Source organism: Aquila chrysaetos, chromosome 10 (assembly GCF_900496995.4).
Source record: "Aquila chrysaetos chrysaetos chromosome 10, bAquChr1.4, whole genome shotgun sequence".
In the NCBI taxonomy this organism is placed as follows: Eukaryota; Metazoa; Chordata; class Aves; order Accipitriformes; family Accipitridae; genus Aquila; species Aquila chrysaetos.
In genome coordinates, this window is record NC_044013.1 from 23,922,176 (window position 1) to 23,949,594 (window position 27,419).

The following is a 27,419-nucleotide window of genomic DNA, read 5'->3' on the forward strand; positions in this document are numbered from 1 at the left end:
TTGCATAAATCCATTAAAAAGGCAATAGTATAACATTAAAATGCTAACACCATGAATTCTTTGTTGGTTTAAAATTCCTTTGCTGTTCTGCCACTTTCTTTGTTTTTTTATGCTACTGTTTTTTCTTGTAACTGAAAACATCAGATGACCACAAGCAATGAATATGCAGCGGTGCTGCCTCCCAGGATGTGTAGCTGCAGCCTCTAAGCCCAGTGTTACGGCAGCAATCGGGATCCACGTGGCCAATTGTTTTGCAGACATAATGGTGGTGTATTTATGTATTTCTAAACTTGTTTTTCAGGATCTGTGGCTGCCTGTGTATCATGAAGCTCGCTGCTTAACAACAGAAATAAGGCACTTGTCAGGCAGAAGCAATGCGTCAGTGCAAAATGGAATTCGCAAGACTGAAGTTTACACGAGGCAACAACAAAATCTACTGTGCCATTCTGTTAGGCAACAAAGGTAATTTGTTATGCAACATAAAGAGGACTTGTGCGTGATAGACGGCAGTGGCTCTCGGTTACAGGGCGTTGACATCAACAAGCACATGCAGTGCACAAATATAAGAGAATTGCTATATAGCAGAGAATTCAAAAGCTGTGTTGTTATTACAGGATTTTTTTCCCAACTTAAAATCACAGAATAAACAAACACACTGAGACCAGTCCTGCAGTCCTTTATGGTCTGGGTAGGACCTTCATCCTTCCCTTTTGGGTTGGTCTGTGTCTTAGACTTGACCGTCAGCCTAGGGGCCGCAGGGTCAGGGCTCACAAGTGTTACGCATTTCACGTGGTTCTGACACATTTGGCAGGTCTCCTGCCAGCCCACAGAATGACAAAGGAAGAGCGAGTGCAGGGGGAGAAGATACACTCTTAATGCTGTTTACCACTGCCCAGAAGTCCATGATGTCTAATCCCACATGCTCCACTGCTGCTGTTAGCATATACACTCCTAAAAGCCAGTTATCCTTCCTGTAGGGAGGCAATGGTCATTCACCTATTTTGCAGATAAACTGCCGACAAGTGGGCTGCATACAGAGTTGGGATTAGAGCCATGGCTTATAAAGCAGCGAGGTTCATCTGCTTTGCCATATCACCTTTCAAAACAAATCTACCTGCTGGTGTGATTTGGCCTCTTGTTTATGATGACTTAGGCTGCTTTCTGCCTCCAGAGCTAGGGCTAGACCCAAAGATCCTGTTTGCTGACATTCCAGTGCTGCCTCACAAATGCTTGTGTAACTCACTGTCAGGTATGTATTCTCCTAGCCCACACTGAATGTTTCCCTTGTCGTTTAGCTGGAAGAGAGTGTCTGGGAGCAATCTCTTCCTGAGAACTGCAAGGGAGAGTCTGGGCTTGAGCTTCACTGATAAATACATGCAGGAGAAATAAGGAATCAAGACTGTGCTGCACAGTGTGTAGAGGTAAAGGACTAAGCTGAAGTTGTGTTGGTGACCTTTGTCCTGGCAATCTGTGGGGCTGGTTCTGTTTCTTCAGTGTGCATATAACATTGTACCTTACATGTGATATTCTGGAATAGTCATAACCAAGCAGTTTTATTCCATGACTGCTGTGTTAATCTGGAGTTAATGCTTGCTTTTTGCCTCAAACCACAGTCAAGCCTCGTTGGCCAGACCACGTTAGGGGAAGCTGCTCCTGCAGAAAAGTCAAAGACTCCCATTCCCTTGTGTACTGTACCTTAAGCATCACTGTCAGTGGCAGGATGTTGGAGCTCTTCTGACTGTGCCAGTGGCTCAGCAAGGGCCTGATCTGTTTACTCCTACTCAAACAGGAGCCCGACTACTTAGCACAGTTATGACAGCAGTACAGTTAAGGGCAAACCACCTAGTTAGCCACTACCTTGGTCAAGCTGCTTTACCTCTTGGTGACTTAGGTTACATGGGAGTATGGTCACTATGAACTTACTCTCTGGTGCTTGAGGGTTTAACCAAACAGACTGAAATAGCAGCTTTTGTTTCATAGCTTTTCTTTATCTTTAGTGCTTTACAGTGTAATGTTAGGCATGATGCTCAGGCCAAGGTATTCAAACTAATATGTGATTGGGAAAAATTTTGCTTTTGGTGCCAGACAGGTACCTGTACTCCATTTCCAGACATGCCAGGCACCTGCCATTCAGCAGTGGCTTCCTCGCATTATAAGGCAGATGGGATTATCTGGCCCTGTTTTTCCTGTGGTTTTTTTTTTTTTTTTTCCCACAGTCTCTTGAACAATAGGGATCTAGTCCTGATTTAGGAGCCACCGTGATAGAAATACTTCATGATGATACTGTTCTTTTTTTTTTTTTAATTTAAGAAATGTGAATTTAATTACCAACTAAAGTAATTAAATTAAGTCTAACCGAATGAATATTGCATCATAAGAAGCAGTAAGATTCCGTACTGTGAGGATAAGAAGCAAACAAACCAACCCTGCCTTTCATGCAGAAGATGCTATCTGGCATTTGCATACACATTGTATAGGTAATTAAAGCCATCCTTAATGTGCAATGCTGTTATTAGAGCCCTTGCTATTTTGTAGCAGTTGGTAGACCTTATAATGAACAAGTATAAAAATATCCCAGGGACTCTAGAAAGCATTACAGCGACTTTGCAGACAATGACTGTCTTAAGTAAACCCCACAAGCATCCTTGCTTTTTCACAGGGAAACATCTTGTTAGCATCTGTCAGTATGAATGCCGTTTTGCATCAAAAAAATGCTGATAGTGGAACAGTCTGGGCGCTGCGCACAGAAAGCTCACAGGTAAATAAGCCGGCTAGCTCTTTCTGCAATGCAAGTGCAGCGTGTTTTCAAATTCACGGTGCTGCTTGGCTGAGCCTTGGGTCGTGGAAAGGTGAGCTGTTGTGCTAGACAGCCCCGTGTGAGCTGCCCTCCCAGAGGTACCGCGCTTGGCTGCGTGGCGCGGCAGAATTGTGCAGCGGTAGGCGATCCCGTGTCGGACGTGCTGGAGGGTTGTCTTTCCGCTTGAATGCAGCTACTTGCAAATGTTCTGCTGCTTCGTTCCTCTGCAGCCCTGCTTTCAGGACTATTTCAAGGTCAAGGCTGTCAACAGGGCTGTGAGTGCAATGCTTCCTCTCAGCCAGGGGTGATTATTTATGATACGCTTGTGCAGTACCCAGTGCACTGAAATGTTACTTTCCTCAGCACTTCCAACCTGCCTAGGAGCCACACAGTTTATGTACCTTTCATGCATCTGTCAGTCCTGCTGCCAGTCCCCCAGGGTCCCCGAGTGGGCAGCTGGGCTACCCTAGCCTTTGGGGCTCTCGCCCCAGATACTCTTCACAGGGAGCAACTGGAGTGATTGATGCTGGGGATTAAAGCCAACTTCTGGGGCTTCCTTCAGTCAGCCCTTCCCTTTTGCATAGGCAGCAAGCAAGGACCCACCTTCCAGCAGCGCCAGCACCCAGAAACACTTTTGGCAACCTTACCCATCCCCGATGTCTCTCTATCAGCACCTCTTTCTCCCTCATTTATTCCTTCATCTCCTGTGCCTGTAGCAGAGGATGCCCCACCACTTTCTCAGCCCCCTTGCCCTGTTCTGTGGAGTTCTGTATTCCCTTTCCAGCACTACTTGAGTCAGGCACAGCAAGATGAAGGAACAGCTCAGTAATCTTTAGCTGAATAAAGTATCACACACAGAACTGCACAGAACTTGCATCGTTTCCATCAGCAGCTTACCAGAATATGAATGAGTACAATTGTTCAAAAACCAAGTTAAGAAGGATTTTCACATTTAAGCATTTGGACTGAGTGTTTGGACATGGGGGCAGATGGATGCGTGGAGTTGTGTGGTTTTGGCCTCTACTTTACCATCTTCAAGGTACCGTATTAGTGTCAGGCTCATCTGGGTCAAGATGGTGGAATTTGCTCCTTGGCAGGAAGCTTGCCAACTGATTGCTCCCCGTGTGGATGTTTTTTGTGCAGATGGCATATCTGTAGTGCTTTAAAGTCAGTGTTGTGCCCAAACTGCACCTAGATAAGCCTTTTCAAAATTCAGGAAATGTGTCCATGGCAGGATTTGATTTTAATGATTAAAAGAACCAAAAATTAATAGATATTCCTTTAATCTGCTTGCAACGGGCGCTGTACCAGGTGAATGTCAGAGACGGGATGAGTGAGACTGTCAAGGACTGACAGGTGACCAACCAACTTTAGTTGACCAAATTGGTAGTTTTTATACTGTAATTGAAAGTGAGGTTCAAAGCAGGTGTGTTAGAGGTATTTACTAAGTGCTAGGGCTCGATAAGTGCTGTTAGTAAGATGAAACTTTGAATTATGCACTTTGAAAGTCATAACAGGTCGAGTATCTAATGAAAAATTAAAGAATGAAATTAGTGGGAACAAGAGAGTTCCCAGCAGAGCAATAACCTGGTCCCTGAAAGCAGCCGGCCGCCTCCGCCAAGGCAGTTAGCGTGCTCTCTTCTCACAGCTGCTTGCATCTTCCCCTGAGACTGTGGTTTGGCTTAGTTTTCGTTTTGTTTGCTGTCAGCACAGGCTGATTTGAATACGGTCCGAGTAAAAACAGTTAAAATCTCAGGATCTGCCTCCAAGAGAGTTTCAGCTGTGTTTTCAGAAGCAGTTATGCACATTGCTGACAGTAAATGGTTCTCCACTAGTAGCCTGTCATCTCATAGCCTAATCTTACTTTCATACTTCACTTCTCAGCTATAGATCAAGAAACATTCGAAATCTGCTGCATTCATAATATGCAAAGATCGCTTACTGAAAGGGAAATGTTTGGGAGTAACATGCCAGTTTTCCCCTGCATTTCCCTACGCAGGACTTGTGACTACCAGAAGGGACTGCAAACCGAGCAGGCCCTGGGGAGCAGTGGGCAGCTCTGCCTCTCAGCCTGCCGCCTCCTTCCCTTTGCTCGGCCTGGATCTGCTCATGGTTTACTCTTAACGCTTCCTACAGGGCTGCTCATTACCTGGGGATTGCTGCTGTGCTGCTGCTTTATGTGAACAGTTGGTTTTGGCTGCCTTCTCCTCTTCCCACAGTGTAAGCAAAATGCTGAGCACCCCCGTTCCCCATTCCCAGTTACCCCGTGCCAGGGCAGTAAGGGCTCTCAGTGGTATTGTCAGACACCAGTCTTAGCACATCTTCTGCTGTGTGTGTGTCTGTGTGTGTGAGGGGAGGGGTTCTGGTTTTGGGTTTTCTTGTAAGATTCCAGATCTTTAAAGTTATGTTAATAAAAGAAAATGTCAACCTTTAAAACAAAACACAACACACAAACAAAAAAACCCACCAAAACCCCAACTGTAGTTTAGAAAAAAATTAGAAATGAGATGCAGCTGTAACCTAGCAGTTCAGGTGGAAATTAACCGATAATTAATATGAAAAAGTCATACTTTTAAATTCATTTTCATGATTTTTAAATGCTAAGTATTGGCAATATCATCTCTTTAATGGCTAAATTCAAGACTAAGATACTGCTTTTTTCTCCAAATAATGTTATAACAATACATAAAAGTATGTTTAATACTGTTAGTTGATTAGAATTGGGCAAGCATAGACAAGCAAGAAATATGGAACAACACAAAGCCAATTCCTTGTGGACTTTACAGGACCATCAGGAGTTTCTCACTGCTTGTCAGAAAACATGTAAATAGCTCCTGGCTCCCTTACTTGCTCAGACAGTGAGGCAAGATCTTTTTCTGTAAGCCTTCTTCCAGGAAACTCACCCTTCTCAAGGTGTGTAATGAGAGATGACAGTAAAAAGAAAAGGCAAGAAGAATGAAAGGCAACGCTAGATAATGACAAGAATACAAAGATCCTGGGAAGTGGTGAGAGGGAGGCATGGATTGTCAGGATCTGAAGAATGCTAAATACGCTGATAAGTGACGACTAGGTGAGATGAAACTGTGGTCAGGAGTATGTAAGTTAGGCCAGGCAGACAAACTGTCTGCAGGCTAAAAAGTCCAACTATGGTAGTGAAGGTTCAAAATAAGATTTGTTCAGAGCAAGGGCAAGAAACTGAGCAAGTCAGAGTTGTCTCTGCAGTACCTTAGTACTTATTTTTACCCTTTCAGGCAATGCTTAGGTGCCACAGCTGTGTTCAGTGCATGGGGAACAACCTTACTTGGAGACCATAATCTGCAGGGATGGCTGATGGAGGGTGGAAGAAGTATTAGCCATGCTCCGTGGGAGGAAATAGGAAGTTTGGGTTAAGGAGCTGGCTTAGGGACACTCGGTGAAGAATTAGAGCCAGCAGTGCCTTTGCTGCTGATTGTTCTCTGGGACTTTTAAGTTGACACATTAGCTCCCTTGGCATAGGTGATCATACTGGGGTGTCGAAAGGAAGTAGAGTCCTTTCAAAGCGTGGTTTAACCTACAGATAAAAGCTGCTCGTAAAATTATGTCAAAAGTCAGTCATGGAGAGCTACACCTAATTCAAAATCTGTCAATTCTGATACACATACAAACTCAAAAGCACCAGCAGTCTCTGAGACTCACTGGTGGAAAACACTTCATAAGGTCTTGACTGAAACTATTTCTCCTAGTTGTTACTTCTCAGGTGCTTATAGGGTTTTCATCACATCTGCTGTTGATTTATATAGATGTTAGGATAGGTGCCTGAACTTAGATTATTAAATGAGCACTTCCAAGTACAGAACTGAGTACTGGCTCTTCCATACTGAAAGAAACCAACAGGATATATTCTTTTTCCTTTAAGAAGGCAGTTGTTAAGGAGAAGTCACAAGTATATTGGGAAAAGAAGCAAAAACCTCTGTTTTAGTCTGGATTAGTTCACTCATCCCATTTGTCTAGTGGGAAAGAAGCTTGCAACAGTGGAAAGGTGGGGGCGATGCAGAGCACCACGAGTGGGCAAGGGAAGGTGGTGTCTTCTTGTGGTGTGGGCTTATGCCAGATGAAATTTTGACTGAACTCTGGCTTTACTCTTTCAGTGACTCTGGGTGGAAGCTGCATGTACAGAGTGCCCCAAAGCACTTCTCCCTATGTGAGGGTAATGTTACGGTATTGGTAACTGGTGGGCAGAGATGTTTGTTCAAGGGGAGGGGAGCCAGCACCCTGCAAGAAATGGCAAGGAAGCTACTGCTAGCTGAATTTTGTTCTCTGTCGGTGGGGAGGGAGGACTTTGCTCATTCCAGGTGACAGGGGGAGGGAAGAGCTCTGGCACTGGGGATCCACAAAGCAAACCCATGAGCACAGGCTCCAGAGGAGCCTGGAAAAGGAAGCTCCAGGTGGAGGCTGTTTTGGGTTCCTTTGTTCTGTGACATTGGCTTTCCTGCCCTTCTCAGAGCCCTATTTTTCACCAGCACAGCTGTAGGAGAGGGTTTGGAGTTGCTATTGTTCATTCCAACCTATTGCCCATACCAAGCATTAAAAGAATGTCAGGCTTCAAAAAGATAATGTTGCCGCATTTTTAGTGTATATTGCAAATTTGTAGGTTTGAAAATTCTCATTAAACGTTTCTGCAAGTACTAAAATTTATAAAAGACCATTGACTCAGGTTCCTCTGCTGAAGAACACCATTCTTGCTGCTTATGACAGTCAATAAAACAGGAATATGAGGTTCAACTTGCCCTGTGGGATGTTCCAGGCCTCCTGCTAGGGCATTTTTTTGATTCAGGCTTTTCTTAGAAGCCACGTTTGCCTTTGGTCGCAGTAATTGAGGCCACCCCTTCTGTGGGGACTGCTTACTGTCCTGTTTTTAGCTCTAACAGTTGCCTCTTGTCTCCTAGCAGACACCCCCTGGCCTTCCCACCAAATACAACCTGCAGCCCACAGCAGCAGAGCTTTGTGCTCTACCACCTGACATGTTGCCAGATGTGATGACTGGATTTGCACATCTGCGAACATTACACCTGAAGTCACAGGTTTTGACTTATTAAAACACCGTCTCCCAAGTGGTGGCCCAAAACCTGGTGGCTGTGTTGCTGGTGAAGGCTGGCACAAGATGCTACTGTAGTGCAGAGGAGAGTGCTTTGAGTGAAGGTGTTTTGATGGCCGGAGGTTAGCAAGGTGTCCGTATCGGCTGTGGGCAGCTGGTTTCTGCTGGTGCCTGAAAAACGTGCAGCAGTACTGTGCTGGCTCAGGCAAGCCAGGGTATCCCCTGGTCTTGCAGGGGTGTGCCTGTGGGATGGCATGTGTCAGCCTGAGGGGCTGACAAGGGGCTTCTGCATGAGTTTCTGTGGTGCCTACCACCACAGAAGGACCTGTGGCATGCGTGATGTTTGTGAGGAAGGCAGGCACCGTGGATGGACGGCTAGAGGCACCACCATGAGACCTGGCTGGGAGGAGGAGGTGTGAGATGGCAAGGATGCAGTGCCCTCGGTTGCCCTTGGCAGACCCGGGCCCTGCATCCCCCATCGGTGTCACGTATTACCTGGTCCTTTCCCGCCAGTTCCTCCGGGGGAATTGGAGGCTGGCACGCAATGAACCATCAGATTTTATGGCAATAATCACCTTTCCCGAGGGAAGGAGATAAAGGGGGAGAGAGCGAGGAACAGCTGGGTAGCATTTAGCGTGACTCAATGGTTCACGGGCAAGTGCAAAGCCACGGCTTAAGAAATCACGCTTGTAAACTTTGGGGGCTGGCCTGCGCTCCTGCCCGGGGCGAAGGTAACTTGCCCTTCTGGGGCACCGGCAGGGCTGTGTACGGCGATGGCATGCCGGCAGGCCTCCGCTGGGCTCCCTTTTGGCCTGGGGCGCTCTAGGCAGGCAGCGGTGCTTCAGAAAAGTGCTAATGCCTGGGAAAAGAAAAAAGGAACTGGCCCGAAGCCCTTGCGGGGAGCGGGGTGTCGGGAGCCCCCCCGCAGCCCGGAATACCCCGTGTCAAGTAACCTTTTGGTCTAAACGTGCCTTTGCTCCGGGGCCGGGCCGAGGAGGAGGAAGAGGAGGCGGAGGCGGCCGCTCGGCCCCGAGGTGGGGCGGGCTGCCGCGCAGCCTGTGCCGGGGACGCCCAGTCGGTACGAGCCTGCGAGAGACGGCAGCACAGCCGGGTAGGACAGCGGGTCTTGTTTCTTCTTTATTTCATTTTTTACTCTTCCCCCCCGCCCCCGTCCCAGGACTGAGAGGCCGGGGGGGGCTCGCCCGTTCCGGAGCCAGCCGGGCTGCGAGCGGCGGGGCGCGGCGGGCGGCTTCGCTTCCCGGCTGGGTTCTGTCGGCGGCCAGGGCGGGAGACGGCGTGGACTTTGCCGCTGAGGACTCCCTGGCAGAGGATGGCTGGGCCGGCGCCGTTCCGCGCCGAGGAAGAGCCCGGGCTGAGGGAGCGGGACAGCCGGGTCTTCTGCCGCGGCAGCGCCCGGCCGGGTGTCGGCTTCTGCGGCGGGAGAGCCGAGCTCCTGCCGGCTCTGGCTTAGTGACAGCCGGCTCCTGGCTGGGTGGACTCCGGTGCGGTCCCCTCCCTCTCGCTGGCGCCTGGGGCTTTTTCATTTTGTGAGAAATTCCCCTGTCCCGCTTTAGTGGATGCTGGTCGAGCGGCTTCCCGGCCCTCGGCGGTGGTGCGTCCCCAGGAGGTGAAACCCCCCTACCCCGGAGGTGCTTGTGGGGTCTCTTCCCATTTGCGGGGGGCAGGGGATGAGAAGAGGGGTTGAGGCTGAAAAAGATCAGGTGCTGTTGCATCATTAAGCAAGCAGGAGAAAAAGAAAGAAAAGAAAAGAAAAAAGAACCAAAACCGCCAAGGAGACGTGGCTACAGAGGCTGATTGACCAGAAAGCAATGGGAACAGGGCCTCCCGTAGGGAAACTTTCAAACCCCAGGAAGGTCTGGCAGCTGCCGGGATTGGGGAAATGTGGCTGGCAGCACGTCTGAGGCTAACACCTCCTGCCTGCCAGCATGCGTCAAACCGTTTAGGGTGTTAATGGGAAGAATTCACCGATTAAACAACATTTCATCTTTTTTTTTCCTTGAATGTTTTCCACGTGCGCTGTCCTGAACAGTAACCTCAAATTTTTTTAATGATGTAAAGCATTAATGTTGCCTGTCTTCTGCAGGAAGGTGTTTTCCTTAGCTGTGATTAATCACCCTGTTTTTCTATTCCAATTAAGCTGCTCACTTGGCACGCTGAGACAATCAGTGTCTCATCCTATGAGCTGGGCTCAGAATTACCAGCGAGTTTGTCCCTCAGATTGGATTCTGGGTAAATCAGAGGTATTTTCAGTTTCAGGCTACTGTATTTTACTGGCAGTTGTAAAGTGGGGGAGGTTACTTGAGTCAATGACCTGTTAAAAGCATGAGCAGACTGGGAGGGTCTGATAAGGGCAGAGCCTGGATCGTATATGCATATGGGTACTTGGGTTTACTTCTTACAGACATGGCATGCTGTAAGAGAGCTCAGACAACTACTGAGCCACTATAGGCTCTCCAGTGCCCTCGGATCAAAATCTATATTAAACATTTGAATGTAATGTTCTGCTAATAGTTTTTGTACACTAAACACAAAGATCAGTGAGTTAATCTTTGAGGTTGTCAGGGTGATGCACAACATTCCCTGGTGAGCTTAGTGCCTTTTGGCAATAGGAGTGGACAGGTACTTCAGGAGGGGAAGAAGTGGAGGAGGAACAGCTAACTACTTGCAATTCCCAAGCATGGGAAGAGTCTGGCAGTGCCGGGCTATGGCTCCTATTGTTGGGGCCTTCTGTGTCCTGGGGTAGTTGGCTCATCTTTAGCAGTGGCAGCTTCAAGGGTCCCCGGAAATGGTGCGGAACAGACCTGATCACCAAACATATTATTTTGCAGAAAATTTTAAAGTGAAGCATATTACTTTTGCCAACACTTGCAGTATATTTTTTTTAAGTTTTGAATACTTTTGATTGACAGCTTTGACTCAGCTGCAGACTGGCTTCCCTGGCTGGACTGTATCTCCCCAGCTGTGTCATCGTCTCCCCTTTGGGTGATGTCACACTGCCTCATGGGAAATGTGCTCTGGCAGGTGCATCCAGGGGGACTGAACCACAGCTCCAGTGAGGCACTGCTTCAAAACCTAGTTTTTGTTGAAAAACAAAAAGCAGTAGATCTTAATGTTTTTAGAAATAAAATACTAGACAGAGTGACTGCTTTTAGTGGAAAGCTTGTTTGTTTTTTTTTCCCTGGAGAAAGCCACAATTTTTGGTAGAAAAACATTGTGAAGGGAGTTTTTTGAGCAGCCTTGGGCACCAGTTATTAAGATCCAATCTTAACAGAGGGGTGAGAAATGAATGCGGTCGATCTTGTCCATTTCTCGCCTCAACAGCATCCGTGAGTGAAGTGCTGACTGCCACGTTATCCTGGGGTGGGACTTTCTTCCCTAAGAGTAGGTGGCCTGTATAAATCTTTACACTTTGCTCCAAAAGCCTGCAATGGTGTATGTGGTAATACTAGTCCCTTTCATGCCTTGGGTGGATTTTGTACTGTTTGTACACTAGTTGCCTAGTTCCTAGGCTATCAGAGCAGTGAGTAGTCAGGTTTATTTTCTGTGCTTTTTGAGGCATATATGGAAGATTTTAGGACCTGGGAGTTCTGCGGGGATGCTGTGTGCTGTACCAAGTGCTGTTTCGAGGAACAAATGTCATGAGCAGGTTCTAAACTTTATGACCGTGGATGCCATGTTCTGAATAGTGGATTTTATTTTCTGCCTTGTGTAATATTTCTCTACCTTAGTGGTAGCAAAACTTTACTGGCCTGTGCTGTAGGAATCACATTGAACTCTGACAAACAGTGTGACTGAGAAGCTTCCTCTGCAACATCTGAATATGAGCAGTGCTGGAAACAGGATCCTTGGCGAAAATGAACCTTGTCTCTAAACCACTGTGGCTTTTCTAATGAGATCAGTTTGCCACCTGCATCTCTCTGGGGTGTGACTTTATTTTAGAGATACTGTAAATGTATAAACAACCTTCTGACCTTCCTTACTTCCATCTTTTGCTTTATTCTCCATTTCCTTCTCTTCCTCTTCATCCTCTCTCACAGTCCTGTGTCCTTGCAGACATTCTTTATTGCTGGCTTGAGACACGTTACCAATTGACCATTGTTTCACAGCTATTTCAAAGAGGAGGAAAGAGCTTGCGCGGTGAGATGGATAGCCTTCAGGATTTAATGAGCACGCCCTAAATATCACAATCAGCTAAGCTCTGATTTTTTTTGAAGGCATCACAGTACCCTGGTTCTCACCCTCCGACTCCTGAGCATTTGTGGTGGCTCAGCAGAGCTCAGTGGTGGAACCCCTGGGTGTATACATTGAATCAGCTTCTCCATTTCATGAAGAGAATGGACTTTATAGTAAAGAGTTGTGAACAGTGAGACCAGAATTCCCCAGTGACACTGTGATCCAGGAACTCAATTACCCTTGACAGGATAATGCTGTGAGAGATATGTTTATTATTATTTTTCATGGAAGTTTCTCAGATATAAGGAATTAGTGGTCAAGGCCTGGGTAGTTGGGATTATATTTTTTATTAATTGTAATCAGTCAAAACAACATTGGCCCTGAAGTTTCTGTGGGAAGGCTGTTTGTGAACTATTAATTATTTTCAGTCTCCTTGGCGTAATGTGAAAGATTATTAACATAACCAGTCTTGCAGGTGATGATAAATTAAACAAGCATTACTTCGACTTTTTAAAGAGGTTGGTTTTCATTATTATTAATCTTTCACATGGATGCCCTCTTCCAGCTGACACAAACTCCTTTTAGAGCTGACCTAAACCTTGTAATTTGCCAGGAATTTAGGATAGCTTTTTATTTAAAATACAATTTCCCCCCTTACTTAACGTAGTGACCAAAACCAGGGCTTTCATTTCGTCTTGTAGAAAGCAAAACATCATGACATTATCATGTCATGATAAAACACCATGACATTGCAGAGTTACCTTACATTAAATTCTGTGTCTTACCAATCCATTTTAAGAGGAAGAACAGGTCTGTTAAATTACAGGATAATTTTTGTCTTCTCCTTCAATTAAACACCTTCGCTTACCAATATGGCCAGAAGGAAAATTGTTTTCAATTGTTCCTATATATTTACTTTCAATATTGAGTGCAGCAGCCTGAATCACAGAGGCCAGACTGAGAATGGACTTAATGTTGGTGAAGAGGATATGTACATTTTGATTTTGATTTTGGACCAGCTTGCACTTCTGATCTACCTACAGCCTCCTTTGTCAGCTTACTCACAGCTCTGACATAGTATTGTCAGCGTAAGTGTAAGCATTAAATTGCTTTTGTGGCTTTGATGGACATTTGTTTTGGTGACTATATATTAGTTTCTTGCTGGAACTAGTATCCAGGTTGAAATGAAAGACCAGCGATGTAATCTTACTCATTTTACTGCCTCCATTGCATGTATTCAGGTAATTTCCAAGCGTGCATTTGCTGTGCGGTACCACACTGTATTGACTACTACGGTGTCCCGTGGGTTCAATGGCTTTTGAAAATGGAGCAATAAAACATAAATTCATGAGAAAGTAACATAATAATGTGAATACCTATCTATTATATTGACTGAAATGTGTGAGAAAAGTTAGCCTTCTAATAGTCTAAATACAGACCTACTTGTGTGTATCTGTAGGAAAGAAAAAAAAAAAGTCATGCCTGCCCCCGTGTTATTTTTATTAATAGTAAATATTTGTATCTTTTCCCTCAGTGAGCAGGTGTGGTGCTGGTATATCTGTAGTTAAAGGAAATTAATCTGTTCTTGTTTTAGTTACTTGCTTGTTCTGGGGCATCAGATGAATGAGGGTCACTTCATATGGTTAGAAGTACTCAGGTTGTTCTACAATGAGAGCACTACTCTTCTGATGAAAACATACCTTTCAGTATCCCACCATTACATCCCTTTTATGAGTGACTTACTGAACTTTCCCTAGTCTAAACACAGCTTTGGTGCTGCTATTTGTGTTAGTTGTTTTCATTGTAGACACAATTTTTTTTTAGTTCCACTGAAATGTGCCCTGTGTTGTTCTTCTGATACAGATGGCTTTGTGGAGCTTGACATAAGTGGTCATGAAAAACGTTGTTTACCCTAAGCTGAACTTAAACGCAGCCTTAGCGCTCAGAGCACAGAGTGCAGGGCATACTGTACAAGCAGTGATGACACGCGTCATTTCCACATGTCCCTAAGTCTTTTTGCTTCCAATTAGATACACAGAAATGTGTAGCAATGTAAATAATTGCTTATATCCCTCTTTTCTACACGCCTTCACAATCAAAATGCTGCAGACAAGTAAATATGAAAAAGGAATGTCTATTCTTGTCTTGACTTTTAACTCAAGCAACATTTCAATGGCAAAGAAATTTCTATCCTGCCATTCATCTTTTGTGACATGGTCCAGAGAGTAGTGGTGTAAACTGTATTTTAAAATACCAATTACAGAGAACAAAGATGGCCAAGAGAAGCTGTTATTGTCAGTACACATTACAGGGCTCCTTCAGGAGTACAGGTGACATCAGAAGTCAGCAAAGTGTCCTCTCAATTTTGTTTCATAAAATACAGATTCAGATTAATTTGCCCTATAACTAAGCTCTCAAAGTGATGGTAGCTTCTTCAGAAGGGCTCAAACCTTAGTTAATACTGTAGGGAACTTTCTTAAGAATGACCTAAGTGACTTTTATAGTCCTCCTTTCAATTTTTTTACTTGTCTGCTTTTTTTCAGATTTTTCAGCTGCATGTTTTACTCAGAGGATTTGTGTTCTGGTTTTGGTGAGCGAGATGGCAACACGGAAATCCCATTTTTCATGTTCCCCAGCTGCACAGCCAGCGTATTATAGTTCCACCTGTGTTGGTAGGGATTTCCTGTCTTAGAAGATTAATTAGAGTTGAGTAACTCTTGAGTTCCTCTAAAAGAAATGTTTTTCCTTTCCTGTATGGCAAGGGAGATTACAATCTTCTGAGGCTGTAAACCTGTTCATACCTACCAATAAAGCAGTTGGTACCATTTAGAGATATCTAACTGTCTGGTTTCAATTCTGTTCTGTTACATGGATGTAAATCTGAGTAGCTGCTGTGGCTTCCTTTACCACTTTTAGAGGTTGTTGTCCTTGTAGCCAGAGTTTTTCACGGAGCTAGAAGTTTGCCTCTTGCTCTCATTAGCTCTTCTTTCCAAGTCAAAAGTCGCTATCTGTATTTTACTGCATCTCAGAAAACGACTGCCCTGGTTGACTTCAGAACTTTAATTCAGCAAGTGTGCAAAAGTGGTTTCTACCATAGCTGCCTGGTTTGGATGGCCCTAAGTATTCATGTGGAAAGAGTTTTCACTCATTTTCTTTCTTTTTTTTTTTCCTTTTCTTTTTTCTTTCACCTCTGTTCAGCTGGTTGAATGGCTAGCACTTCTGCCTCACCCAGTTAGCTCCAAAAAGTTAGTTCCAAAAGTCAGAGTGTGAGGAAATGGCCTTTTTCCTAATGAATTTTGCCTCTGACAATTTTTCTCATCCATGTCTACTGCATTAAATTGGCGCATTTCTTACCTTGTTATGAAGTATATTTGAACATAGCTTGCTTAGGAGAGCTAGATTCTGGCTTTGTACTCATTTTGTTGGGTGTCATCGGATGTGTGGTACCATTTGGTTTGAATATTGACATTTGGGTGCACACGCACCGCTTGTCCTTGTCCCCTAGAGATGCACTGTCAGAACCACAATACAGTTTAGCCTTGCTGTACCAACGTCTGAGGAAGCTGAAGGAGCTGGTAGTGCCTGTGTTCCTGTAAGACTGTCCGCCTTTCATAGCGGGGTGAAGGCGTAACGTGTAAAGAAGGCAGCGCCAAAGCCTTCTGATCCAAAACAGGACCTAGCAGATGGATGAGACGCCCCGTCTGCAAATTGAAGCGGCAGGGACATATGCTGGGGTTGTTTTCTGAAACATGTCATCGTGATAAGTGAGCCAGGAAGGAGGCTTTTTCTACACGGTTCTGCCCGAAGCTCAGTTGTCTGCCTTTGCTAGCCTGAGTTTCACAGAGACGCTTGGCTTCTCGGGCAGTGGTCGGTGGCAGAGGTGCTGCGGCCAGCCAGCGCTCAGGCTGCAGACCAGAAGTACTTTCTCGTTCTGAAGCTCTACAGATTGTGAAACCACACTGTAGTAACAGAAGCACATGGCACACACGGGATTTTCCTGTTCACCTCTAAAACACAAGCAAGTGTAACTCCCATTATTGAATATTCTGTTACTACAGTTCTTTTGAGGCAGTTACGGGGAGGCATAGGCAGGTTGGTTAAGATAAAATAACTGAACCAGAACCTGCAGCAAGGCTGATGAGTTCAGATGCGCCCTGAGAAGGCAGCCCCATCCCTCGGGATTTCTGGCACGGTTGTGTAGTTACGGTTTCTGCGTACTTCCTAGAACTAAAATGTTAAAAATAATCCTAGGCAGTTTAAGCTGCTTCTCTTACTGGCTTCTGCCAGTGTAGTTTGATCACTTTGCTTTGAACTGGGAACACTCAGGAGAGATAACACCATAGTTTTAAGCAGTCTTAGGTTTTGCTGTTTGTTTTGGGTTTTTTTTCCTCCTGTGCTTTTCATTAATGGCTTGTTTGGGGGAGACAAGATGGGAAGGTCTTTTCATAGCTGGGAATTGCTAGATCTCCAGAATGCCAGAACTTGGTGCATTGAATCCAACATGTGGTTACAAGTGAACATGAAGTCAAGATGCAGTAGGATGGGAAGAGTGGAGAGACAAGGGACAAGAAAGGATAAGAGGAGGAAAAAAAATAAAGGGGCCAGTGTATCATCCAAAATGAGTAGGAGAATGTGGAGAGAAGAGAAGGAGTTCATGAGGGACATGGATATTTTTCATCTTGTTCCTAATTTAGGCACAAGCTATAAAAATACATGTATTCATATATCGCTTGTATGACTTGCTTTGAAGGCTAGTAAGATTTTCCATGGATAAAACTATTCCTCTCTCTGACCTGCCATACTCAATCTTTTAAAATAGTTACAATTTAGCAGCAACTGTAAGAAGATATTTGAACTGGTCTCCTGATTCTACCCTAGCACCTGGAACCAACACACCAATCAGTGATTAATAAAAGCTGTAAGAAACAAGCAGCTTAGTCTGCATATGCCATGGACACATAACTTATTGGAGATGGCAGGGCAGCTGAATGAGATGTTGTCCCGTTATATTTTCAATAAATCTCATCAAGCCCAGATCTAGCATTGTTGATTTGAGACTACTGTCGATTTGGGATTAAGAAAGAAAATAATTCTTAACAAACACTTAAAAAATACTGTTCAAGAAATGTAATATTTCTCCCCCTCCTGCTCCATGTCTAGGTGGAATTTTGGCCACAAACCAGACTTTTGTGTGTTTTTTCCACCTTGTACTTCATTGTCTCATACAGTTTTAAGGAGCTAGACTAAAAGATGTCGGCTCAGCTAGAGAGCATTTTTTTGATCTGATGTGACAAAAATCATTTGATACTGATTTTAAAACTCACACTGACAAAAATAGGAAAAATAACTTGACAAATGACAGGCCTCTGCCAAATACCTTTGAAAAGGTCACACTCAGCTGGCCAGTTTGGAGAAACACTGTGGAAAGAAATTGAGTTAAGCTAGTTCTTTAATAAATCTCCCCTTAATATCATTACAATGTACATCAGATAGGAAAAACTGAAGGGAAGAAGGTGAATTTGAAACCTTGGAAAATCATAGTCAACTGGATGGAAAGGCTATAAACAGATGGGATGAATTGGAAAAGGGCAAAATGTACAGAACCTGACATGCACTGAGCACAGACTGATTTGGAAAGGCGGTTGAACTCAGCAGGATTGCTCGCGTGTGTAAGGTTACGTGTGTGGGTATGTGGAATTGATCGCTACAGACCCAGAGTGCGAAACAAATTGTGATTTTCTGTGCATTAAAAAGGCAGATTGCTAATTAAGATACTCAGTATCTCAGTATCTGTCAAAGAACTTGAATGAAGCAACTGCAGTAATGCAGAACTGGCAATAAACTTGATATACAGGCATTCATTTGCAGTCTTCTGACTTTAGTAGCCTTAAATCTAATCCTAACGCGTTTGTGTGCCATCATTTGCTAAGCGCAAAGCACTTGGCTAATATGCAGATTAGTTGTTTGCGACTGAGTGAATCGCTCATGTGTATCAGCTATACCATCATATTCCCATCAGTATGAAATGCAGGTAGAAGAGAGAACTCATTTTTAGTGTAAAGACTGGGAGGAGCAACCTTACGATAGCAGAGGTTTCTGATAGTCTGCAGGCAACGCCACAGGTGCACCTAGTATGCAGGAGAATTTGCATGTGCTCTCTGAGTATGTGTGCTTGAATGTTATGTTAAGAGTTACCTTAGTGGAGGTGTGATTATTCAGAGTTTGCCCAGAAGGATTTATTTCAGAATGCTTTGTTTCAGGTAAGATGTTTAGCATGGGACTGGTCTGTCCTTTTAAACTACACTAGAAAAGCACCTTTCAGGTATATCTTAGCAGGGCGTGGAAAAACGGTATTTCGCTATTACAGTATTCAGCATGCTTACAGTGCTGGAAGGGGCAGGCCCCTGGAGGAGTTGCTGTAATGAGAAACACAAAGCATCTTTTGTTGAGTCTCCCTGCATTATTATTCTAATTCAGGGGTTACACAGTGCAACAGCCCAACTTCTTTGTCAGATACTAATTAGGGTCTGTTCATATTTTTTCATCTTTTGAGGGAGGTTATCACCTGATCTTTAACAACTTGAAATAATCAGGTTTTTAATAGAGTTCATATGGCCAAGCCACTATAGAACTGCATTTCTATTCCCTCAGCTGTCATTGTAGGGGAAGGAGGGAAAATAACAAAAGAAAATCTTGCTCAGTTTTTCAAGGGATGTTTATGGTAAATGATAATTTAGCTGAGCATCATCAATTCTTAGGTTAGTGTAAAATGATTAAGCCACAAAGTGTAATGGCATATTCTTTGATAGAAGACCTGACATCCTGTAACAGGACCTCATTTTCCATATCTATGTGTGTTTCTTTTTAACATGTATCTGTGAAAAAATGGTAGTTTGAGATGTGACAAAGATTAGAAGAGATAAGGTACGCATCTCTCTAATACTTTACTCAAGACTTTTTCTCAAAGGAATATTTAGCATTAGAGTCAAGATTTAAAGGTGAGGTACACATTTTAAAGTTAAATTATTAAAGGAAAGCATTAATGTTAAATTATAGTGTTTTAATAGGTTATTTTGGATATGTTTTATGAAGGAATTTGCATAGGGTGGTTTTTAAGTTTACAGGTGGTATTTCACAAATAGAGACTTTTTTTTCACCACAGTGTGGAGAAGATTTCTTTTTCTATATTGTGGCCATTCTAGGTATTGGATCCGTTTGTTGTTTATGGTGCTTGAGAACAAAGATGGCATTTTTAAGGTGGATGAGAGCTGATACTTGATACTTTTTGCTGTTGTGAAACACCCCTGTAGTCCACACTACAATTGATTGACCCTACCTGGAAGTTGTACTTGGCAAAAGAAATTTTAAATATAGTTTAATGACAAGGTAAGGATGCGTTTGAAGTTTCAGTTTAAATGATTCTGTGTTTGTACCAGTTGTATGGTGGCATTAGAAATGCTGTTGGATTTGTGTGGGATAGTTAAAGTCAGGGTGCTCTTGTTTAACGGCATTACATCACTGCTTTGCTTTAGCAGCTCACTGTAGTTTAAGATACGGATCAGTGCAGCTGAAATAGGCTTGCCAAAGTCCTCTGCTCGAAGCTCTGTGAGTTAGCGTACAGTAGTAAGGATACAGATCTATGGGTAGACACGTATGTAAACATTTCCATATGGCAAATGTGTATGGCCTCTCATTACCACCCAGTCTTGGCCTTCTGGAGTCATCGTTATCTGCTGGATAATGAGTCTGCTCCCAGCTCCCTGGTGGGATGTGGTGCACAGGACTCGTGCAAAGAGGGCTAGGAGGCTTTGAGGCTGCACAGGGGCTGCTGTGGTCCTGCCAGACACTGCTTTATAAAAAGATTATGGTGGATGTCAGGCAGAGGTCTGTCATTTCTTGCATGTATTCAAAGATGGAAGGTCACATTGCTGTGAAGTTGCAGGGAGGTGTGGATTGTATACATCTATACGTGTGTGCAATGTGCACACCTATAAGCCCCCTCAGGAAAGCCCCTCTTCTCTCTGTCTGTGCTAGCGCATCCTGCTGCCGGTGCCGAGGCTGTGGCAGACACCTGCCTCTTCCCTGGGGCCCTGTAGAGATGTCTTTGGGCAAGAGCTGGGGGTCATGCTTCTTGTTTGCTGATGGTGGTGTGTGGAGGGGAAAAGGAGAGTGCAAATGCATTTTTTTCGCTGTCATCGCATTCCTCCCTGTATAGGGAGTTTATACCTGAGCTTTGGTGCCCTCAGTGCCCTGACTGAAAAATAATCGGCTTTTCAGTTGAATATAATTTCCTGAATAGTCTAGAAGGCACTGGTCTTTCTGAGAGTCCACTTAGCCCTGGCAGTAATGTTCTTAGAAGTCTGGAAATCAGTAGTTTTATTAGTCTTTCACACACACACACAAAAAGGCTATTTCACAGTATAAAGAACTAAGAATGCAGTGAGTTACTCTTTCTTAGGAAAGCAGCAGTGGCTAGCCAAAGCTGTCTCCAAAGGTGTTTGCAGATGGTTTGGTCTTTCTAATAGTTCCTCTTCTGAGGGGGGAACTAAAAGCAGCAGGGAAGTAGCATTCAAAAACCTTTCCTCAAAACACTCTTTACTGAGCACTGGCATTCCTGTGATAGCTGTAATGCAATCATTAACTCATTGCTGCACTGCTGGAAACAGTTTTCTGAGCAGGACAGGCTCATTCTGGCATGGTTTTTGCTTTGCGCCTGTCCTGATCAGCCCAGACATTAAAATAGGCCCACATCAGTTACTGAGGTGTGCACGATAGTTTTCATGTTATTGTGATCTGATTTTGCGATGGTGGCCCCAATTTCTGTTTCCCTATGCTTTATTTTCTTTGAACAGGCAGTGATACCGGTGCTGCAGTTATCATGCAGAGGTGGGAAGCCTACTAAGAGCTGGTGGCCTTGGGGTTGGGAGCTGTGATACTCACTACCGCTAACCCATTACTTCTTATCTAGATGTGGGAGATGAGGCAAAAAAGGCTGCTGCTGTAAGCAGGGCGAAAGAGAGGGCTTGGAGGAGGTTGTTCTCTGGTATTTCTGCTTTCCATATATTGCCCAAACAGGAGCACATTTCTTACTAGTTGCAGTTTGTCTCTGGGAGCAGTCTTGTTGCAGATCAATAATGAAGCCCAGGGAAACTGATTTCACTTTTAAGACAGTCTTCCAAAAAGTTGTGTTGGAACCAAATGATCAGTAAACATCAAAACAGGTTATTAATCTCCTTTTCTTTGGATGTTCTTGTGTCTTGTTATGCCAGAAGACTCCATGTGCACCATTGCTTATGAACTCCTATCAAAACCACATGAAAACCCAGTGTTAGTTTGCCGCATGTTCAGCTTGGAAGATCAGTTGAGCTTTTTCTTTCCAAGCATCTTTGTGTACTGAGAAAGATTTTTTTGTTTGTTTGTTTTTCAGGATCAGTGAGACCCTTGTTTCTAAGTAATGTTTAGCGCTGCTGGTGTCGTGTCTTCAGCTGGGCTGCAAGTTTAATTGCCAGGAAAATTATTCGCTTATGCAAAGGAGAACAATCCAACTTGCCCCACAACTCTCAGCCCTGTGCAGCTAACAGACATTAAAAGAAGTAATTTATACTTGGAAAATTTTACAGAAAATGCATGACTTTACCTTACTACTTAACAGCTCTGTTCAAAGTTTTTGCCCAAGCACTTTTCAGAGTGGAATTTGGTATTGTTTCCTGGGAGTTCCTCAGATACTTGACCCTAGGTCAGTCTATCATACGGAAAACCCTTTGGGAAAGTACAAATTCCAGTGGAAAATCCCAGAAATTTCCTTGGGCAGTCCTCCTTTGGGACTAATGGTTCTCAGTCTCATGGAGGTGATTCGAGAGCCCTTCTTCATCCCAGTGATGTTTTCGCTTTTAAGCATGTCCCCTTTTGGTTAGTTGGCTCAGAACTGCATTTGCCCCTGTTGTGGAGTGTCATAGACAGTAAAGGAAAAGGAATTACTGGCATATGCTGTGCAAACAGTGTGCATGCCTAAAGCAATACTAAATTCCAAGGGGATTTCCTCTACCAGACTGAAAAAGGACTGTGGCTTCCCAACATTGTGCTCTCACACCCTTGGGAAAAAATATGTGAAAATACATAATCTCAAAATTGGGAAGGGGGGAAATATTGTTGGACAATTCATGATGGGAAGCCAGGAATTCATATAGAACATCCTTGGTGATATAAGAAGGACCCAACTTGTTTCTGTTTGGAATTTGTCATTTGTCCTTAAATGTATTACCAGAACTGTAATATTGTTGGGACATCAAGTTACCCCATTGCATAGGCTATAAGGCCAATCAGAGACGTTCAGAGAAGGACATCTCTGAGTAAGGCTTCATTAGGTAAGTTTTCAGGGGTTTTAAAATCTATATTGGGAGGCAGGGGAGGAGGAAGATTCCAGTCAGTGGTTGGTAGAAAATGCTTCATTAATATTAAGCTTTAGGTGCAGAAGAACTGAGGAAGTTGTTTTTCCATTATCACAGAGGGAAGCAACACCAGTTAAGCCAAGGCCTGCAGCAGAAACATTTACTGGAAGTGTTTACATGTTACTTAATACCTTGACATGCATAATTCAACTTGTGTAATGTCAGCCGGGGTGGAGCAGGGAGGAATGGCTTTGCAGAAGAATTTGTTTGCTCCCCATGGAATATTTTCTTGAGCATAGCTACCTTCTTTGGCAATGAGGTACGTTCCGGGAATAAAAAAATGCTCTTCAGCCACGTTTTTATGAACTGCTGGAATGTGTTCTCTTGTAAAGGTGACCTAACCTTGTCCAGATGGCTAGCCCTTCTCCGAGCAGTGATACCCTGTCAGTCTTTCTTTACTGTAGAGCAGAATTGCAACAAAAGCCCCCCATGAGCCCCTTCCAAGCAGGAGAGCTACGCACTAAGTGGTGGAGCCATTTGCATGGATGCGCCTCTCATACTGGAAATGAAACCCCGCTTTCCCTCTCAAAAGGCGTACGCAGCAAGCGCTCTCTCCTGAGCAAACCGCTTAAGCATATGCGTCAGTTTTCCTGATGTGTCTAAAGGACTTTCTGAACTGCAGCCAAATGGGCTGCATGTTGGGAAAAAGGCAAGAAGAGTTTGTCTGCTCATATTAGCAATGTCATGGTGATACAGTGAAGGAGATGGGAAGGGAGAAATAGATTGGGAAGCGTGAAGTTTTAAGCTGGCATCTCTCTGCTTCCCTCTGTGTTTACATAGCATCCACACAGACAGTAATTTCATGATTCACCTGCTGAATGATTTGTTTCGCTGACAAAGCTGTGATAAATAGAGACTTGGCATCATTTGCATAGTTGCTTAATCGAAAGGCGTATGAGTCATATAAATGAAGCTTTCAGACTTGTTGTGATAGATTGCCAGACAGAGTGGGGGAAACACACAGATATTTTGATTTGGTTAATCAATACCTGGAAACATTGTTGTAAAAAGCCATTTAGCACAAAGCCTGGAGTTTCCAAAATAGTAAGGCAGGCTTAATTTGTTAGTTTTGAAGGTAATAATAATACACTTTTCCTCTTATGCCACAGAGTCTTTTTTTTGTTTGTTTTTTTTTTGATGGCATCTAGCCAGATTTAGTAATGTTAGCTATTGAGGACTGAAAATAAAGATGATGCATATGTAGCTCGAAGAAACTGTCTAAAATGTAATTCCTAGAAATAACATGAGTCTTCCTGATTTGGGATGATTGGATTGTCTAGCAACAAAAGGTTGTGCAGAGTATTGCTTCAAAACATGTACTGGCATTTTAGGAGTATTCCCAGAATCTCTCCTGCGTTGGTTGTGCAGTGCCCGTTAATAACACTTTTTGGGTGCTGTTCTGAAATGTGTCAGAGTGCTGGTTTTTCTGAGGGTGGGACTCATGGCTCCTGATCACGGCAAGTTAGATTAATAGAAATGTGAGATGAAAGTGTTTCTGTTTGTTCCAGCAGAGCACTGAATATGCTTGCTTCTCACTGATTTCAGTGTGTCTTAGTGACTCTGTTTGCACTGATCTTAGTGTAGAAGAACAGTTTTATAGCACAATAAACATTGATATGAGTAGATGCTCATGAATTAGTATTAGAGAGGTTTCTAGACACTTGAAACATCCTTAATAAGAAATCTATAAATGCCTTGTGAGTGCTTATCTGCTAGATATATGTATTTTTGATAGTCCTTTTAAAAACAGAAACTCATAAGCAGTATTAAAATTGTAACATTCACCAGAGGGAAGAAGTTAAAATCCGAGATTTTAAATAGGAATTCAAAGTAATAATCCATTTGTAGCTAGGAATTTTATTTGTAGGGAAATGATGTTGCATGTAGTATTTGTTATTTTTCTAGTGCTTACTGATTTTTAAAATTTTACATAAACTTTTTCATTTTGCCCTGATATGTAGGTATAGATAGATACAGATGTACTAGCTTTCTAGTAGTGTGTAATAATCAAGGAGGTTGAAGTGATCATGTTTTTCCATGGGCTAGTGAAATGTTGATGCACTACCTGTGTTTTATGGTAGCAGTAATATATCACACTTGCTTTTATCTCTTTCTTTGGTTTGCACATGGCATATAACTTGTGTGAGATAAAGAAAGATTTGGTTTTGAGCAAGTCTTTCATGGTTCTCAAATGGCACATGACCAAATTCAGAAGTGACATTCGCTGTGTACTGCAGGTCAGTAAATATATTTGACTCAAAGGGTAGCTACATCGGTGTAATTTAGGGGCTAAAGACTCTGTGTTTTCTGTCTTATGGCAATTCTACACAAAATGAAGTCTTGCTAACCCTGACTTACACCGTTGTGACTGGACAATGAGCTTCTCCTAAGCAAACTTGACAAAACATCAGTTGAAAGTCTTCTGCAAGGCCACATTCAGAAATAATACAGCATATTTCATATCCATAGTCATTAGAAAGTGTGATAGACTCAATAGTATTTGTGATCCTTATTCATTTTCACAGTTGTTACATCTGTTCTGTTACCAGAATAGCCTTAACAAAAAGGCCAGCTAGAAAGTAAATACGTAAAGAAGGTGGGCGAGATATGGGTTTCTTTAAACCATTTATGTTCCAGTTCCCGTAATGAATCTTTTCCTAGTCTTTGCCTCTGGCTGAGAATAGCAATATACCATTAACCCTAGAGATGTAAAACATGCTGTGCTGTGCTTGGAAGGGTGTCAGAAACTCCTCCTGTAAGGATGAGAAGGTATTTTATTGCCTTTTCAATTGCTGGACAGTCTAATCCTAGTAAGCATTTTAGCAAAATGGAACTACTAAAGTAATTGTGAAGCCTAGTGTTTGACTTTCATAATTAGCATATTGCAAAGATGAACTGGTAATATAGCTGTATCGAGGCAGGTACAGCAGCTATTACACTTGAAGTGCTATCTAACACATTACAACCTGCTGGACATTGAAGTCTATTTTTAGTAAAAGAATAAATAAGCCGGCTGTGCCCTACTTTTTGTCAAAATGTGTCATGGGATCTTTATATTTGATTAGAAAAGTCAGCAGAAATAACACAAGGGAACTCAGTGCCTCATCTAGAAACTGGCAATTCGAACATTCCAAGTGCTGCTTTTTATTGCAAAAATCTGTTAATATTGGGTATGAGGTCAGGGCCATAAAGTGGGCAGAGGAGATAATAGTGGGTAGGAGACTTGCCTGTGTGGTGTGTGAGGTTACATGTGGACAGAAGTCCTGGTTCTATTAGATACTAGCTATTCAAGATGCTCTTGATAAAAGAAGTTATTTTGTATTGATGAACGGAACTATTTTTGCAAAATCTGTTAGGAAACTGGAAAAATGAAAAACTATGTAGATATATTTATATATAAAGAGAGAACATAGCAACAAAGTCAGATGGCCACTTCACGATGCTGTTGATCTTTGTAAAGACCTTACTCTTCCTAATTCTGAGGAATTTTTTTGATCTTCACTGGCTGATATAAAATGGATGTCCATATACCTCATGAACAAGCTGTCTTGTAAAGTGCGGCCATACCCAGAAACCTCTGTTTGTCGTGAGCAGGTGCAGAAAATAAGCAACTACGTGTACATTTGCTATAGTATAGAATTAGTGACAACTAAGTACTTTCAATCAGTTTCTCTACAGATAAGTGATATAAAAAAATGCTGCTTTATTACAATAGAACTGGCATAAATTGATCAAGAATGTCACTATTTAAAAGTATCTACCTAAGAGCTCCTGATCACGGAGTTTCTGTGATTTGGAAGCAATATGACGATGTGCCTTCTAGGTGTGGGTTTACAGGGTAGGGTAGGAGGGTTCAACTCCCAACTCTTACTGGCACACTTGCAGCCTCAGTACAGAGGGACTCTCCTTTCCAATTCCCCAAGTCCATGGCCCAGATTTAGGGAGCCTGAGAGAAGCAGTTGGGCTCTGTGGGATCACAAGCAAAGCCAGTGCTCCAGGAGAGCTTTGGTAGGTTAAGGCCTCTCTCCAGCTTGGACCTGCTGCTGCACGCCAGCTCACGCAGCTTGCCTGAGCGGGGAAAAGGGGAAGGAGCCGACCCCACTCATTCGCAGCAGGGCTCTGTCTGCCCTGACGGACGAATCAGGTGTCATGCTGGTACTTCTGGAGTGTTACAGAGGTCAGGGAGGTTGAGGAAGAGGCCCTCTATTTCAAATGGCTTTACATCATTTAAGTTAGGCTTAAAATTTTAAAATGAGAGGCCTCAGGCACCAAATTCAGTAGGGGGAACAGAGCAATGAAGTGCCAGGATGCTGAATATTTGGGTCTCAGTGCTGCTGGCTGTCTGAGGTGCTGCTGTAGGTAACAGGGCAGTTTGGCTCTGGCTCGCTCTGGCTCCCGTACGTATGCTATAAGTTCTACAGAGAACTTTTGCACTGAATTTTACACATGTTAAATAACTTGGTTTAGCAAAGCACTGTTAAAAGCTGCTTGCTCTTGCTGCAGGCTGTAGCTTCATTAGCCAAATTCAGCATCCGTTTTGTCTGACATCTGCATTTGCAGTCACTCAGTCCATTATTTGCTGCTGCCTCCCCCTTCACCGGAGTCAGTTTGAGAAACAAAGAGAAGCTTATTATAGACATGCACGCTGGTACAAGCACAGGAAAGAGACCAACGTACTGTACAGAACACCTTTGAGGGAATGTTATACTTACAAAATTGAGCTAGCGTGTTACATTGAGTTTTTCACCGTGCCGTTAGCGCTTTATCAGTGCACCCTGAGAGGCCCTAATAGCAATGGGCAGCTTTGCTTTCACAGATTGGTCTAACATCTGCAGAGATGGGGAAGGCCCAGTCCAGCCGGCCAGCTTTTATTTATCAGCTGAGACTGTTGCAGGATCATGCTATC

At 43.5% G+C, this 27,419-nt stretch overlaps 1 protein-coding gene across 4 annotated transcripts in view; it reads left to right on the top strand.

Annotated features, from left to right (window-relative positions):
- The first annotated feature begins 307 nt into the window (after positions 1-307).
- The window catches only part of PIK3CB (phosphatidylinositol-4,5-bisphosphate 3-kinase catalytic subunit beta), a 117,180-nt gene continuing 90,068 nt past the window's right edge, over positions 308-27,419 (top strand). For 2 of the 4 annotated variants that reach the window (XM_041127036.1, XM_030028245.1), the window contains exon 1: positions 308-462. The gene's annotated coding sequence lies outside the window, so the exon portion shown is untranslated. Of the gene's footprint in view, positions 463-2,740; positions 2,759-8,902; positions 8,983-27,419 lie in introns of those variants that run through there. The other 2 variants (XM_030028246.1, XM_030028244.1) reach the window with 2 other exon arrangements.